Source organism: Triticum aestivum, chromosome 7A (genome assembly GCF_018294505.1).
Source record: "Triticum aestivum cultivar Chinese Spring chromosome 7A, IWGSC CS RefSeq v2.1, whole genome shotgun sequence".
Lineage (NCBI taxonomy): Eukaryota > Viridiplantae > Streptophyta > Magnoliopsida > Poales > Poaceae > Triticum > Triticum aestivum.
In genome coordinates, this window is record NC_057812.1 from 706,515,867 (window position 1) to 706,532,709 (window position 16,843).

At 46.0% G+C, this 16,843-nt stretch overlaps 1 pseudogene; it reads left to right on the top strand.

The window, feature by feature from the left end:
• Positions 1 to 2,444: 2,444 nt before the first annotated feature.
• Positions 2,445 to 16,450, top strand: LOC123153806 (uncharacterized; annotated as a pseudogene).
• Positions 16,451 to 16,843: the final 393 nt, after the last annotated feature.

Here is a 16,843-nt window from a genome sequence, read left to right on the forward strand (position 1 = left end):
CAAGCGCATTTTCTCCATCTTGATCTTGTGATCATCGACAACATCGGCAACATGCAACTCCAATTCCATCTTCTCCCCCTCAATTCTATTCAATTTTTCTTTCAAATACTCGTTTTCTCTTTCAACTAAATTTAACCTCTCGACAATAGGGTCGGTTGGAATTTCCGGTTCACAAACCTCCTAGACAAAAATATCTATGTCAACTTGATGGGCATAATTTGTCATAAACACGAAATGCAACAACTACTTTTAAAAGAGAATATACCACATCCGAATTATAACAAGGACGAGGGCCGACGGGGACGGATATCAAAACCATGGCACTATGTATAACAAACAACGTACGGGTAAGATAATTATACGAGTAACTATATATCCAAATCACACAAACATCAATTTGGTAATGTAAAACATTCATGAACAAGAGGCTCACCACAAGGTGGTGCCGGCGACGGAACGGTGCGGGCGATCGACTGTGGTTACGACGGAGATTTAGAAGGCACTAAGTAAACCACACCTACATATGCAAACTAAGTGTTATTTTTGACCTCAAATTGCATATATATTTCCTCCCAAATTACTAAACTCATAAATTAATCACTATACAAAGCATTGCAAGAGCTAATCTAGCAATGAGAGATGAAAGGACAAAGTTGCTAACCTTTTTGATCATTTGAATGGATGGGGGCCTTCAAATCTTGACAAAATTTGGGCAAAATGTGTGATGAGCTCGAGAGGTAGAGGGGAAGAACAGAGAGGAGAGGGGAAAGGGGAAGAACAGAGCGAGCTCGGGTGGAAGAAGGGTTTATGTACGATGACCTTTAGCACCGGTTCGTGCCACGAACCGGTACTAAAGGTGCTGGAGGGGCCCCGGACTGACAACATCCTGCCACCACTCACTTTAGTACCGGTCCGTGGCACGAACCGGTGCTAAAGGTCGGCCACGAACCGGTACTAATGAAAGCGGCCGGCTAGCCGTTGGAACCGGCACTAATGCACACATTAGAGCCGGCTCAAAAGCAAACCGGCACTAATGTGCTTGATATTAGACCCTTTTTCTACTAGTGGTTCTTCCCTGGCCCGTCCGTCTGTGGCACACCAAAAACACATTCCCACCATTTTCTCCCAAAACCCTTCCGCCATCCCACCATATGGCCACCACGTCCAACCCGGCCATCCCCATCCTCATCGTGGCCGCCTGCGCCATGGCTCAGAAGAATCCAAAAAAGGGGATCACCCAGGAGGAGAGAGCGGTCTAGACGTTGAAGCGTGCCATCCGGAGGAAGAGGGACAAGGAAAAAGGAGACGTCGCCTCTGCCAATGCCGCTCAGGCCACCGCTGTGGACACCGGCGCCATCACCAAGGCTGCACAAGATGATGCTCATGCTAGGGTTCCACGATCTGGCCCTTCTCGCTGTCGCCGCCACCGTGGTCGACCAGTCCACGGGGACGTAAAGGAAGCACCCACGGCTGGTCTACTCGGCCAACTTACTCATGCCCGCAACTTGTGTCAATTGCGAATTCCCGGAGCTGAAAGCCTCGCTGACCTGTTTCCGCTTCTAGATCGAGGCAACCGGTGGTCATCGTCCAGATCCATGCCGCCCTGGATTCACTCTGATTCCATGACCGCCTCTTCTTCCCCGATCTCAGAACCCTCGCCGTGGACATCCGCGTCCTCTAGAAGCATATAGGAATTGGGCCTTTCTCGGGAAGGGGAGGCAAAGAATCGAGAAACAGAAAAGTCTGCAGATAAAAGACTCAAATTCAGGATACAGTATAAACAGATAAGGTAGAGAACAAGAAATTCCACCAAGAAATTCAGATGGCTTTACATCTGGTGGATGACCGCTGGCGCTAAAGTGCAGCACGTGCGGGTGCGGCGCTCGGTTGAGCGTATTGCGATCCTTGGTCAATTTTGTTACTACTATCTTTGTCATGTTTATTGATCCCCTTCGTATTTTATGTTAAATTTTAGAGTAATAAATAGTAAAAAAACACATTACGGGCTAGTGTTACGAAAAACTATCACTTTTTATAATTTTTCAAAACACTTCCACTATTTTGGTTGGCTATTTCAAAAAACCCAGTGACTGAACCGTTAAGTTTTAAGCGGAATTATGACAACACAAGTCCACTCGTTAGGTTGACCTTTAGCTTGACCATTAACAGGTTATGACACGTGAGCCCCACATATTTTTGAAAGGCATCCATGTCCCTATAAAAAAAGTAATTGGGTCCCTGTAATTTTATTCAAAAGGCAATCGGGTCCTCACCGGCGAGCTCGTCGCTGGAGCCGACGAAGGGACCCTATGCACGTCATCCGGCCTTGCTCTGGAGGCGGAGCTCGAGGGCGTTCCGGCTGCTGCACACGGCGGAGCCACTGCTCCTGCTGGTGCACACGGTGGCTCCCACTCCTCCCGTTGTTCTGTTGCTCATGACTGACCATGACGGGGCGGCAGCAGCAAGTGACAGGCCACGCGCACCGTGAGATGCCAAGCGGGGCCGGCGGCGTGGGGGCGAAGCTCAATGCAACGTCGCGGGGGCTCTTCTCCTGCAGCATCTTCAGCACATGCATGCACCCGGCGCTCAACCCACGGTCACGCCCCACAACAATGGCGCAGCGGGGAATGGTGGGGTGAAGAGCAGCGGTGGTGGGTCGGCCACACCGTGCGACGATGCGTCCGTGTCGTCGGCGCTGGTGGAGGCCACTGTGGCTTCGGCGGTGCCGTCGCGTCGCCTGTGCAGTGGCATCATCAAAAGCAGGTGGGGCATCTTCGTCTAGCTCGACGTCGCAGAGCTTCACACAGTGGCGGCTGCCGGTGCACCGCCCGCCGCACGTGGCCTCGTCGGCGTCAGTGGCAGGATCAGGAGGGGTGGGAGGTGGCCGCCATGCGATGGCTGGCAGTGCGGAGGAGAAGTTCTCGATGGCGAAAGTGGTGTCGGCAGTGGCTGCTCCGGTCTTGGTTCTGCTTGGTCGCGACTCTGGCTGGCTCGGGAGAGAGAGAGAAAAAGGTAAGGAGAGGGAGATGAGAGGAAGAAGAGATGGCTTACATGTGGGCCTCGGTTGTAAGCTAACGGTCAAACAGACAGTCAACAAATGGTTTGGTTAAGAGCGGGCCCGACCTGTCATAAACCGGATTAATTCTAAACCACATGATCATTTGGTTTTTTGGAAGAGCAAACCAAATTTGTGGTAGCATTTTGTGAAATTAACAAAAGTGGTACTTTTTTGTAACCCTAGCCTGTAATGCGGTAGGTTTTTGCTATTTACTCTAAATTTCGATCTTAAATTAATAAAATGTTAATGCATGTCATAAAAAATAATATAATTGGAAACTGAAATGTATAGTGCATGATGGAATGACCATTGATGCAATTGTTTGCCACTGGCGATTCGCAGGCGAAGCGGTTCACCTCCGTTACCCATAAGACTAGCTATAGTGGAGAGTAACTTACACTAGTAACATACACGCTAGACTAGGTTTCAAAACTGAGACTAAAATCGAAACATGAAAAAACCGAAATTTTGGTTTGGTTTGATTTTGGTTTTCAGTTCGGTTTTGCACACCCTAAGGAACAACGCAACTCTTCTTGCGTTCCAAAAGTCGTTTTCACCAGATTCGGCTATCATGGGCGGTACAGCCAAACTAATTGAGCTCGAGTCAGATTCAGATCATCGCATTGCAGATGCCTAAGCTGAGGGATATGAGAAGAGTAGGAGGGGGAAGAAGTGAAGGTGGAATAAGAATGGGCTCAGTCAATATTCAATAGTAAGCTTTGGGCTCAATTACTGGGGCAGGATTACCAGGGTTGGGCCTTGAAAACACCTAACACTAGTATCTTTTATAAGAGCATCTCCCACAGGCGCCCAAAAACTGCTCCGCGCGCTAAAATTCGGGTTTTTTGGGCGCCAGACAGCTCCAGCAGAAAATGAAAAACATTATTGCATGCTGCTAATTTGAGGCGTCGGATTGCGCGCGCTTCACAATTTACACTGCGTGTTTTTTTGACCGCGCGTTTTTTGGCATCTGGTAAACTAATGTTGGGTCTGGCGCGCTAAAGGGGCTACAGTGACATGCTAAAACTATTTTAGGGTGCGAAACTTTTGTGCGCCTGTTAGAGATGCTCTAAGTTGTGGGCTCACCACACTAGTGCAGAACCGGGGTAGTCCCGGTTAGTAAGGCCCTTTAGTGCGGAACCGGCACTAAAGGGTGGGGACTAAAGGTCCCCCCCTTTAGTACCGGTTCTGCACGAACCGCCGCTAAAGGACACCACGTGGCACGAACCAGCATCGGGGATGGGGAGCCCTTTAGTACCGGTTGGTAACCGGTACTAAAAATTTAGGGGTTTTGGGTTCATGATTTATTTTTTACTTATTTTGTGTTTTTCATTTAGTTCTTTTTCATTTGCTGGTATTTTACGATACTACATATTGTACACGTTATGCATATATATAAATCGAATTTCTCGTAGAACCGATCATATATATAGACACACACACACACAATTAGCTAGGTATATACAAATTCTCCTACGTGTTGCCTTCGGAGCCAGTGGCATTAGCCTTGGTGCCTTCGGAGCATGCTGACAATTGGGAGTGGTTCATAGGGGTGATAGCGGGTAATAGTATTCTCCTTTGGGATCTATGACCTGGTCGAGCAAAAATCCTACTATTTCTTCTTGAAGTGCTCGTATGCGCTCCGTTGGTAGGAGCTGATCCCGCACCTGATTGAACCGTTAAGAAGGAGATCAATATGCATGTGTATTAGTTGTGTGACTGGATATCGATAATGATGTAAAAATTGTGAATAGTGTTCTGGCAAATGTACCCAGAGCTGTCTATCAGATTTGCTCCTTTCGGACGCCATCATGCGAATGTTCTTGCAAATGTAGTATGCACACACTTCAGTCCCCAACGCTACGAGAATAGAATTTAATCAGATAATAATTAATCAAGCATGATAATTAATGGTATTAAAACAAGAATTAAAGAGATGGTAGCTAGCTAGTACTACTTAATTACTTACCTTGGGTCGAAACCAATACAGCTTTTTTTTTCATTGGCCTGGAGTCAAGTTGATGAACTTTTCTCAAGCCCTGCCCGCCGGCAAAGAAAATAAATAAAGGAGCTATTAAATAGTTGATATCAGGAAATGACGAAATAAAGTGGCCGACATATAGTTAATAATGATTGAAATTACCTGTCGACTCTCCCCTCAAGATTGTGTAGTCACTTTGTTTTTTAAGTAATGAGTCCAGTACTTCAACTGTTCCTTCTTCAACTTTAATGATTAACAAGATTCAGTGGTAACTGCATGCGCACACGTTTGCATGTCTTAATTAAGTGGGCATGTGCATAACAGTCATCAACTACCCTAAACCCTATCTATATCTATATCTATCTATATCTATCTATACCTATACTAATCACAGACTCCCTAGAAATTACAACGTTAATTAGAAATTACCGGCCGTTGATTTGGTGGGGCCGAATTATAACGGTGTAGATCCACTCATATAATCCTTACAATCAAAGGAAAAAAACGTAATGTATCTGTAAAAAAACTGGGTATGTAAAAAAACGTAATGTATCTGTAAAAAAAACTGGGTACGTGAATAACCTATATATCGTACTTCCTAAAACTTGAGGCTTGCAATCTAAGAAAACAACAACATATAGTGTAGCTGTTAAAAAACAATCTATCGTACTTCTCCCTATATGCCTTCTTCTTTCTATCGTCATTGCATTAGTCTCCCTCGGCGGACAAACTCTTACGTGCGTTGTTGCATCTCTCCTGTAACACGACGATTGTTCTGGAAAAACAACAGCATAATCTAGCTTCTCAGTCGGCCCCTTGCCATCCAGCCACGTATTCTCCTCCAAGAAAAAGAGGATCCATCCAGGACACCTCACCGTCCTCTCCTCCGCTGCTTGCCCCATGTGCGGCGCCTCGGCTGCATCATTATGGAGAGCGAGGTGTTCTTCTCCTTGCCAGGTATCCGTGGTCTCCCTCAATTCATAAGAGTAGCCCCAGGCGAGCTTGACGGAAACTGGTCGTCGCTAATGTCGAACTCTCCGTGGGATCATGGTCCAACTAAGAGTGGGCCTTTCATTCATGAGCATTTTTCAAGGTTCATGTACGAAGAAAGAAGAAACAATAATAAACATTATAGCCACATGCGTAGTTGGTGGAGTATTCTCCCCGGACATACCGGGCTAATTGACTTTCAAAAGTACTTATGGCAAATGGCTTGATGGAAGTAAACAACATGGCATCAAGGTGATTCGATTTTCCATTAACTTTGCAAAGTTCAGTTACGTCTATTTGAAATAAGTAACAAATGACATGTGAAAAAGAAGTGCAAATCTTATGTTTGCTAGCTACACACGTTTTTCATGCTTTGGTGTTTTTTTCTTTTGTTTTATTGAGTGCTAGCCGTGTGTGCGTCGGGACCAGTTTGATTTCAATCTAAAAGGCAACATGTTCCAGCTTATATCATTATGAATTATGTGCTAACAAAGAAAAATCACCAAGTATATCTGTTTTTACCAGATTGAAGCCCTTCCGTAACCACCTTAGCCTAGACATATATCTTCCTGTAGATATGATGCACCCTAATCCAAGTTTCCTGTAGAGTGCTATCTTTTATTCTTTTTGCACCTTTTTTTTGGAAGTTGTCTATATTCTCCATCACCTTATTTTCAATTCGATAGAAGAGAGGAAGAAAGGATGATGACCCAGGCCAGGTATAAAAGATTTGGAAAGCATAATAGTAGGTACTCTGGCGCAAGATAAAATATGCTTTTGGTGTTATATGTGTCAATTCCAAAGATAGCCATGTCTCAAATTTCTAATCAGATGAAATATTCATTCCAATTGTTCATGTGGCAACCCCAAAAAAAATTCTAACAACTCATGTGGGATAGATGAAGCAATAACCTCCAATGAGTAATGCTTAAAATAAATAAACAGAAGACAACTCATAGATGAGAATACAAAAACAAGTTGCAATGCATACATATATCGTCCAATCCATTAACTATTGAAGCAAATATTCCCTAAAAAATCTATCAGTATAACTCCATACATCGAAGACACATTTATATAGTTTCTCTCCATTTCATACTAGCCCGTGCGAATGTACGGGTGGACGACTAGTACACTTAATTATTAACATCTAGGTAGCTAGTAAGCAAAAACAGAATTTATAGTACAAGACAGTGTGACTCACAGGAAGTTGTAAGCAGGTAGTATATCTTCATTGGTATTGAGACGCTTCAAGAACTCTAGCATGTTTTGCTCTACACCTGCTCGATAATATTGCAATTTCCATATGTATTCATTAATGGTATTTGGGTCAATGAACCCAATTTCATAGCGTCCAGCTTTTTTCATTTCATACATCTTCATCCTGCATAATACCACAGAAAAGAATATAGTGAGGATAATTACAGGTAATGATTGATCAATGAGCACTACAGCTAGCTTGAGGCTTAAATTACAGAAAGAAATCACTTACAGACAATAGCAACTGAGGAGAGCTTTGTCGAGTGCTTCTTGATTAAATAACTGAAATAGTTCTATATACTCAACGGTCAGAGCTTTCTCATGGAAGTAATGCTCCGCATTGACTTTCACCATGAGGGACTCTCGATTGGAAGTCTTGGTAATTTTCATGTACCATTCATGCAATTCATACAATCTCGTTGGAAGGTTATTGACCTCGTCAGGCTCGACCAAAGGTTCGCCGTGGACATATTTCCATTTTATTTCCTCCTCTCTAAGCGGAGACATGGGCTCAATCTCGAGGAGTTGTCCAACAGTGATACCAAGCATTTCAGCATGCCTTCTATGCTCGTCGGTTGTTACCAGCTGATCGGTGCCGGTACTCGCATGTGTTGGTACAATGAGCGGGGGGGGGGGTCGATTGCACCGCCTGTTCTCCCAGCTGGGGAACGGTTTTCCCGCTTTTATGGCAGCTGCTTGGCTCGAGCTCGAGCTCGACTCCTTATGTTTTGCTCGATGGAGCTTCCTGATTTCGCACTCATAGTCTAAGTCAATAGGCTTGGGAGCTGGTGCTCTAGCCATACGAATAAAGTGGTCAATCTTATCCTCAGGCACTTTCTCCCTTGGCGGCGGTGGCGGTTTCGGTCCAAAATGGGCGTCCACTTGTGTCCTCACTATGGCTACATTTTGCTCCTCGGTCATGTCGTAAGGCCTCTGTAGAAGAGGTTTCAGGCTTGGACCATATTGAAATAGCTTGCCTCCGCCTGTACCTCCTATACTACCTCAACTTGTACCGCTACGCACCATAGCTGAGGCGGTGGAGACGACTAATGTGGTTGAGTTGGAGCAGGAGGAGTGGCCTAACATGGTGTCGGACTTGGAGGAGGAGTGGCCTGACGCTGTGCCGGACTTGGAGGAGGAGGAGTGGCCTGACGCGTTGGCGGACTTGAAGCATGAGGAGTGGCCTGACGCTGTGCCGGACTTGGATGAGGAGGAGTGGCCTGACGCGTTGGTGCACTTGAAGGAGCTGGACTCTGCTCAGGCGGTGGCTGATGACTTGAAGGAGCGGGAGTCTGCTGACGCGGTGGCGGACTTCGAGGAGGAGTCGGGTGACGCGGTGTCGGTGGCCTTCGAAAGATGATGCAATCCTTTATTCATAGGATGATACGATGTCTGGCCTCTCCCAGTGTGTGTTCCTCGTCACCTCCAGGAATGTCAAGCTCTAGCCCCGAATATTGGTCCACCACATCATCAACCACGACACGAGTATAGCCGGCTGGAATCGGGTTGCAATGGAAGGTTGCTTTTGGGGGATTTGTATAAGCTACGGCGTCCGCCACCTTCATGGATATGTTCTTAATTTTGAAGTGTAGCTCACAGTTAGTGTTCTCCATGATGTCATCCACGGGGTATCTATCCAGCAGTGCGTCGCCCGGGGTGGAACCCACACTGCTTCTCGGCATCGATGGGACAGTGCTATCGAATGCTGGATCATCCGCTAGCTGCTGCCGCTGCTGAGACCCCCTTTCTTGGCTAAGTGAGTCGATTTGCTGCTGCTGCCGCTAGAATTGGAGTGCCAACTCCGCGTGCCTTGCTTCTAGGCCTTGCAGGCGTTCTGCTTCCTGCTTCCTCTGCTCCTCCTCTAGCTTCCTATTCTTCTCCTCCTCCATCTTCCATATCGCACGTCTTCTGTAGTCGGCGTTCCAGTCTGCAAACCCCTCATACCACGGAATAGCGCCCTTGCCTCGTGTTCTTCCTGGGTGTTCAGGATTTCCCAGGGCGCGCGTAAGCTCATCATTCTCTTTGTTGGGCGTGAACACCCCCGTTCGAGCCTCTTCTATTGCAACAAGTAACTTATCTTTGGCTCCTTTAAGACATGCCTTCTTTGAAACCTGGCTTGTCTTCGGGTCCAACGCCCCCCCATGCGCATAAAAACCAAGTGCTGCACTGGGGGGCCAGCTCAATGTAACTGGAGTGACCTCTGCAACCTGCATCTCTTGCTCAGACTTATCCCACTTTGGCATTGCCACTGCGTAGCCACCTGGCCCCAGCCTATGGAACTGCTCCTTTTTTTCGGCATTGGCCTTGTTTATTCTCGACCGTTCCTTAGATAATTATGATTCCTTGAATTTCATGAAATTGTCCCAATGATCTTTTTGCTTCTCCAGTGTTCCCTTGAATTATGGAGTCTTCCTTTCTCCTGCGACGTACTTGTTCCATATACTTTTCTTGTGGTTGTTGAATGCAATTGCCATCTCCCTAAGAGCAGCGTCCTTGACTTTCTGCACATCTGCATCTGTGAAATGCTCTGGTAGGGTGAAATGTTCCATGAGAGTTTCCCAAAGCCGATGTTTTGCTCTGTCGTCGACAAAAGTAAGATCTAGACGTTTCTTTGTTGTCTCTTTCCATTCTTGAAGGGAGACCGGGAGTTGGTCCTTCACAAGAACTCCGCACTGACGAATGAACTTGTTCGCAATTTTCTTAGGCGTGATTGGTTCGCCATTAGGTTTGATGGCATCGATGTTGTACTTTATGCCCTCCTTCAACTTTTTGGCCGGGCCTCGTACTGTCCTGCTGTCTGTAGAAGATTTGCTCGATCCGGAGGGCTGAAAGAAGAAGATCGATTCGTTAATATATCTTCAAATCATTTAAAACATGTGATGATCACCAGATGCCTGCTTATATAAATATACCTCACCGGTCTCTGTTGTTTCAAGATCAACATTTGACGCCTTGATCTCCATCGTAGCGTCATTGTCGTCACGCCAACTATTGCTTCTACGACTATCGCTACTGCATAGTGATAAAGTAAAGCAATTACATGGCGATTGCATTTCATACAATAAAGCGACAACCATAAGGCTCTTGCCAGTTGCCCATAACTTTAACAAAACATGATCATCTCATACAATAAATTATATCGCATCATGTCTTGACCACATCACATCACAACATGCCCTGCAAAAACAAGTTAGACGTCCTCTACTTTGTTGTTGTATGTTTTACATGGTTGCTACGGGCTTCTGGCAAGAACCGTTCTTACCTACGCATTAAAACCACAACGATTTTTCGACAAGTGTGTTGTTTTAACCTTCAACAAGAACCAGCCGTAGTCAAACTCGATTCAACTAAAGTTGGAGAAACAGACACCCGCCAGCCACCTGTGTACGAAGCACGTCGGTAGAACCAGTCTCATGAACACGGTCATATAATGTCGGTCCGGGCCGCTTCATCCAACAACACTGCCGAATCAAAGTAAGACGTTGGTGGTAAGAAGTATGACTATTATAGACCACAACTCTTTATGTTCTACTCGTGCATATCATCTACGCATAGACCTGGCTCTGAAACCACTGTTGGGGAACGTGCAATTTCAAAAAAATTCCTACGCTCATGCAAGATCTATCTAGAAGATGCACAGCAACGAGAGGGGAGAGTGTGTCCACGTACCCTCGTAGACCAAAAGCGGAAGCGTTAGGTTAACGCGGTTGATGTAGTCGAACGTCTTCATGATCCAACCGATCCAAGTACCGAACGTACGGCACCTCTGTGTTCACCACACGTTCAGCTCGATGACGTCCCTCGAACTCTTGATCCAGTAGAGGGTCGAGGGAGAGTTTCGTCAACACGACGGCGTGGCGACGGTGTTGGTGATGTCATCCGCGCAGGGCTTCGCCTAAGCACTACGGTGCTATGACCGGAGGAGTAAACTGTGGAGGGGGGCACCGCACATGGCTAAGAGATTTTCTGTTGTGCCTTTGGGGTGCCCCCTGCCCACATATATAAAGGAGGGGGGAGAGAGGCCGACAGCCAGGAGGGGCGCGCCAAGGGGGGACTCCTACTTGGACTCCTAGTCCAAGTAGGATTCGCCCCCCCCCCCTTTCCTTTCTCCCACCGGAGGGAAATGAAGGAGGGGAGAGGGAGAAGGAAAGGAGGGGCTGCGCCCCCCACCCCTTGTCCAATCTAGTTTGGGCAGGGGGGAGGCGCGCGCCACCTTGTGGCCTTCCTCCCTCTCTCCACTATGGCCCAATAAGGCCCATTAACTTTCCCGGGGGGGTCCGGTAACCCCTCGGTACTCCGAAAAATACCCGAATCACTCTGGAACCATTCCGGTGTCCGAATATAACATTTCAATATATCAATCTTTACCTCTAGACCATTTCCAGACTCCTCGTCATGTCCGTGATCTCATCCAGGACTCCGAACAAACTTCGGTCACCAAAACACATAACTCATAATACAAATCGTCATCAAACGTTAAGCATGCGGACCCTACGGGTTCGAGAACTATGTAGACATGACCGAGACACATCTCCGATCAATAACCAATAGCGGAACCTGGATGCTCATATTGGCTCCTACATATTCTACGAAGATCTTTATCGGTCAAACTGCATAACAACATACGTTGTTCCCTTTGTCATCGGTATGTTACTTGCCCGAGATTCGATCGTCGGTATCATCATACCTAGTTCAATCTTGTTACCGGCAAGTCTCTTTACTCGTTCCGTAATACATCGTCCCGCAACTAACTCATTAGTCACATTGCTTGCAAGGCTTATAGTGATGTGCATTACCGAGGGGGCCCAGAGATACCTCTCCGATACTCAGAGTGACAAATCCTACTCTCGATCTATGCCAACCCCACAAACACCTTCGGAGACACCTGTAGAGCATCCTTATAATCACCCAGTTACGTTGTGACATCTAATAGCACACAAGGTATTCCTCCGGTATTCGGGAGTTGCATAATCTCATAGTCAGAGGAACATGTATAAGTCATGAAGAAAGCAGTAGCAATAAAACTAAACGATCATTATGCTAAGCTAACGGATGGGTCTTGTCCATCACATCATTCTCTAATGATGTGATCCCATTCATCAAATGACAACACATGTCTATGGTCAGGAATCTTAACCATCTTTGATGAATGAACTAGTCAAGTAGAGGCATACTAGGGACACTCTGTTTGTCTATGTATTCACACATGTACTAAGTTTCCGGCTAATACAATTCTAGCATGAATAATAAACATTTATCATGATATAAGGAAATATAAATAACAACTTTATTATTGCCTCTAGGGCATATTTCCTTTAGTGGCAACCTGAGTTGTACAACCGCCCTGGCCATCGGTAGTACTGGTTATTACATGAATTACGGGAACTACATTCCACCACATCTCAAGAATCGCGCCCCACTCGGTGTTAACTTGTCAGGACGATTAAATGGCATGTCGGACTGATTAATCGGTTCTCAGGCCGATTAATCGCTGCTAGCCCATTAATTTGTGCGCAAGCAAAGGCCAATTGTTTGGCCCGTAACCCCTCCCAGCACCCCTCCTGCTCCTATATAGCTAGGGTTTGGCCCTCCTCCCACCACCTCTCGCTTCTCTATCCCCTCCCGACATAAATGGCAGTTGGCTAGGTCCTTGTTGACGCACCGCCACTTTCCCTCCTCCTTTGTGTATTGCCTCTTCCTCTCCTCCCTCTGTGCGCTGCTACTCCCCCTTCTTCCCATGGATGCTTGTTGATGATTGATCCATTGAGAAAAGAAAACGGTGCCACTTGCTTCATATTTGCAATGTATATTTTTAAAGCATTCAAGTTCTATTGAACAAATTCATCCATACAAAAATTACGCCTATTGAGTTCAAAATTCCACTGATTAATGGTTGACTGATTAATCCAGTTAAGAGCTCATCCCAAGCTGAGCGAGCAGCTACCGGTTAACGATTTCCTAAACATTGCTAATTAACTCAAATTATATTACCAGTCTATGCATTTTGGCAATCGTGCATAACAACCATTAATTACGACATGTGGTAAAGAACTTTGATGACGTTGTCAAACAACTAATTGATATTCTGCATGGAAGTGATGGTATTGCAGAAGGGCAAACTAAAGCATTTATCATTCGAAGTTGGCCCTTTGACGAGCTGGGATCATCTGGTATTCTCGCGACTATAGCCAAACTCCTAAAAGCAACAAGTGATGATCCTGACACAAGAAAACATTTTGGTAGAATTGTCCATGTGGACTGCTCCTCGTGGAAAAATAGAAGGACCTTGCAGAGGGTAATCATTGAGGAGTTGAAACTTCACCATGTAATGCACATAACTGATAAGCACGATGTAGAAGATGACTTTAGGGGGGTTGATAACAGCTCTAGAGAAGAAATATCAAGTATCAGCAGTTTGATTAATGGGACTTTGAGAAATGAAAGATTTCTGATAATTTTTCATTATGGAGGAATTGAAGATATCGATCTAGTGCAATTTGGCATTCCACTTTTTGGTAAAGGTAAATTGTTATGGACCACTGATAAAAGATTTGAGGCCATCCAGAGAGATAAAGTCAAGTTGAGATGCCCACCACTTCTGTTAATATTTATATTGATATGCATGATTTGGCTGAAGATATACAAGAAAAGACAATGCTTCATTAATTGTGTATTGCATGAAGATGCCGTTGGAGTGATTGGTGACATTGGTATGGATGGCATCAACCCAGAAATAGTTTTGGGTTGCTTCTTGTACACATTGTTCCTGACAGCACAAATACCTGAAAACTCTACTGATGTTGACTATGGTTGGGCTACTCATGCTTGCAACTACTGGATATGTGATGGAATCCTTGGTGAGGAAAACAGTTGGGAGATTGGCAATGCATTGTATGGAGTGATACCGCGGTTGGGCAATTCTACTGATCATGATGCAATGTTAGTTAAGTCATTCTATTTGGGTGAACGGAAAAAATCCTATAAGGGATGGTATTCAGTCACCTCCAGCAAACTAAGAGCAAAAGACATCTCTAATGTTCCTGGAAGTGCATCATCATATTTTTAACATGTCAGGGAGATGGTCCAGTACATGTACGTAATGATTTGTTTCAACTAGCTAGTGGCGGCCTCCGTGTGCTAAAACTCTGCAACTGCAGCTTCGATTTTGCATCCCCTCCTTTCGGGTGCTGCCACAACCTAAGATTCCTTTGGCTTGACCGTTGTGCAAACACAGGCCGGGAGAAGGAGCAAAGTGGATGGCAAAGTTTTTCAAACCTGTTGGTGTTTGACTTGCGTTTCACAGCTTATGGTTTGTGGCCTCAGATTATTGAATCGATGGCCAATCTCAGGGAGCTAAATACAAAGGGGATCTCGTGGAAGACTATGAGTCATGGTTGGAAAAAGCTACAGAAGCTTCACAAGCTCCGGGTAACCGGATCTTCAGATGTGGTTACGGTGGACAGTTGCTCTTTTGTAGATATGATGAACTTGGAGCTTCTTGACTTATCTGGCAACACTCACATGGAATCACTACCGACGTTGTCATCGGCAAAAACCTTGAAGATGCTTTCTCTTGATGGTTGTTCCAACTTGGAGCATGTTGCACTGGCCATGGAAGAAGCACCACCACTGCTTGAAAGCTTTAGCTTCGATGGTTATTGTCTCGCAGAGAATTGGTCACATCCTGTACATCTGCCCCAAGAGGACATGCGCCTCAAAGATCCTATAGCTCCAATTAAAATAGCCAAGGTGACCAAGATCTCCCTACACGGTTGTGGAAGATTGCGAAACATATTCCTTCGTGGATTGCCCAATCTGGAGAAACTGGACCTCTCTGGTACAGCCATTAAATCACTTGACCTCCATTTCACTATAATAGATTTCCCGAAACTCAAGAAGCTATTCCTACAGGGCTGTGAGCATCTCCGTTGTCTAAGATGGAAGTGGTGTCAGAGGTTGGAAGTTCTACATGTGGACACGCATGGGGAGAAAAGATCAATGGTCTGCTGTGAAGGACAGAGATCATTTGTCTTTCAGGCATGTATTGCATTTTCAGATGGAAGGTTCATTTGGTCGGCCCTTGATGGAATCTATACATGGCTAGGAGGTCACTTCAAGTTCTACCTCCTTATCTCTTGTACAAGCCATAGCCAAGCCAATATCACCAGAAGTATCCAAGGTATTGGCTCTAGCCAAGAGGATAATTTGGTTGCAACAAGGTCGCTGTTACCATATGATGATATCCCCCTTGCTGAAGATGTAACTTGCTCGTCCTTAGTGTGGTACTGTCGCCAGGTTCAAACTTTCGATCTGCATATCGAGATTGGTGAAGGAAGCTACAATTTAGGGAGTATGGAGGGTAGTGAAAATTTCAGAGCTTTCGTGCTCCATGTTCAGTCATTGCATGTGCATGACAATTCCTCCATCACTGCTTTCCCAGGAGTACATTGGAGCAGACTAGAATGGTGTCATGTTGAGAGGTGCCCCAGGCTACACTCCTTGTTTTCTTCCCGGGGTGGATATGGTATGAAGACGTTTTCAGCGTCGGATCTCCTCGTGGCCTATTGCATCTGGCCTAGTGATACTTATCACCAACAGCTGCAGCACATATACCTCTACAATTGCCCCAGGCCGGTGTTCGCCTTCCCCATTTGCCGCACCTTGCCCAGCCTGGAGACCCTCCAAATTGCGTACTGCAGTAACCTCCGGCATGTTTTCCCAACGGACCACGAGTTCCCTGAGGATGAGGAAATAGCATCTGGTGTCACATTCCACAACCTGAAGTACATCAAGCTACACCATCTTCACAAGTTGGAGCAGATATGTGAGGCCAGATTGACTGCACCTGCGTTGCAGACGGTCGGCATCAGGGACTGCTGGGGTCTCAGGCGCCTTCCGGCTGTAGCGCGTGAAGGCCCAAAGCCGGTGGTGGACTGTGAGAAGGACTTGTGGGACAACCTCGAGTGGGATGGCCTGGATGCCGGACATGACCCGTCGCTCTTCGAAATGCACCACTCGGCCTACTACAAGAAAACCCTCCCAAGGGGCTCCTACCTAAGGTCCGTCGCACATTAGTTTCTTATACTAGATAGGTAAAAAAAAATTATGACAAATGTTCATTAACCAAGCATCAATGTTTTTGTTCTTCATTTCTCAGGTAATCTTCTGATGCGCTGCTCTGGCGTGTGTTGCTCTCTGGTGCAATGCAAGGAGGTTGGGTTAGGCGAAGCATCAGTTTGTTGTTGCTACAAGTCCTGGTCCAGAGTGTTTCTCCAGCTGCATGTGTGTTTCCAAATTAAGTGCGTTTGTGCCGCCGCTGCTGCTGCTTGCACGGTGAATAAATGGTGTGTTTCTTTTTCACCGAGCTGCCTTCATCTTGGTATATGCTGGATTGGATTGGTGTCTTGTGCTGCTACTTGGAGTGTCGGCTTTCCACGGCTTGGGTGTGACATTCACAACCCAGCTGGTTTGTCTTGGTTTGATGACACTATTTGTAATAAGAGGGTTTGTGCGCATCGGTGCGCGTCAACCCAGTGTGTGTGGTGTGTAACTGA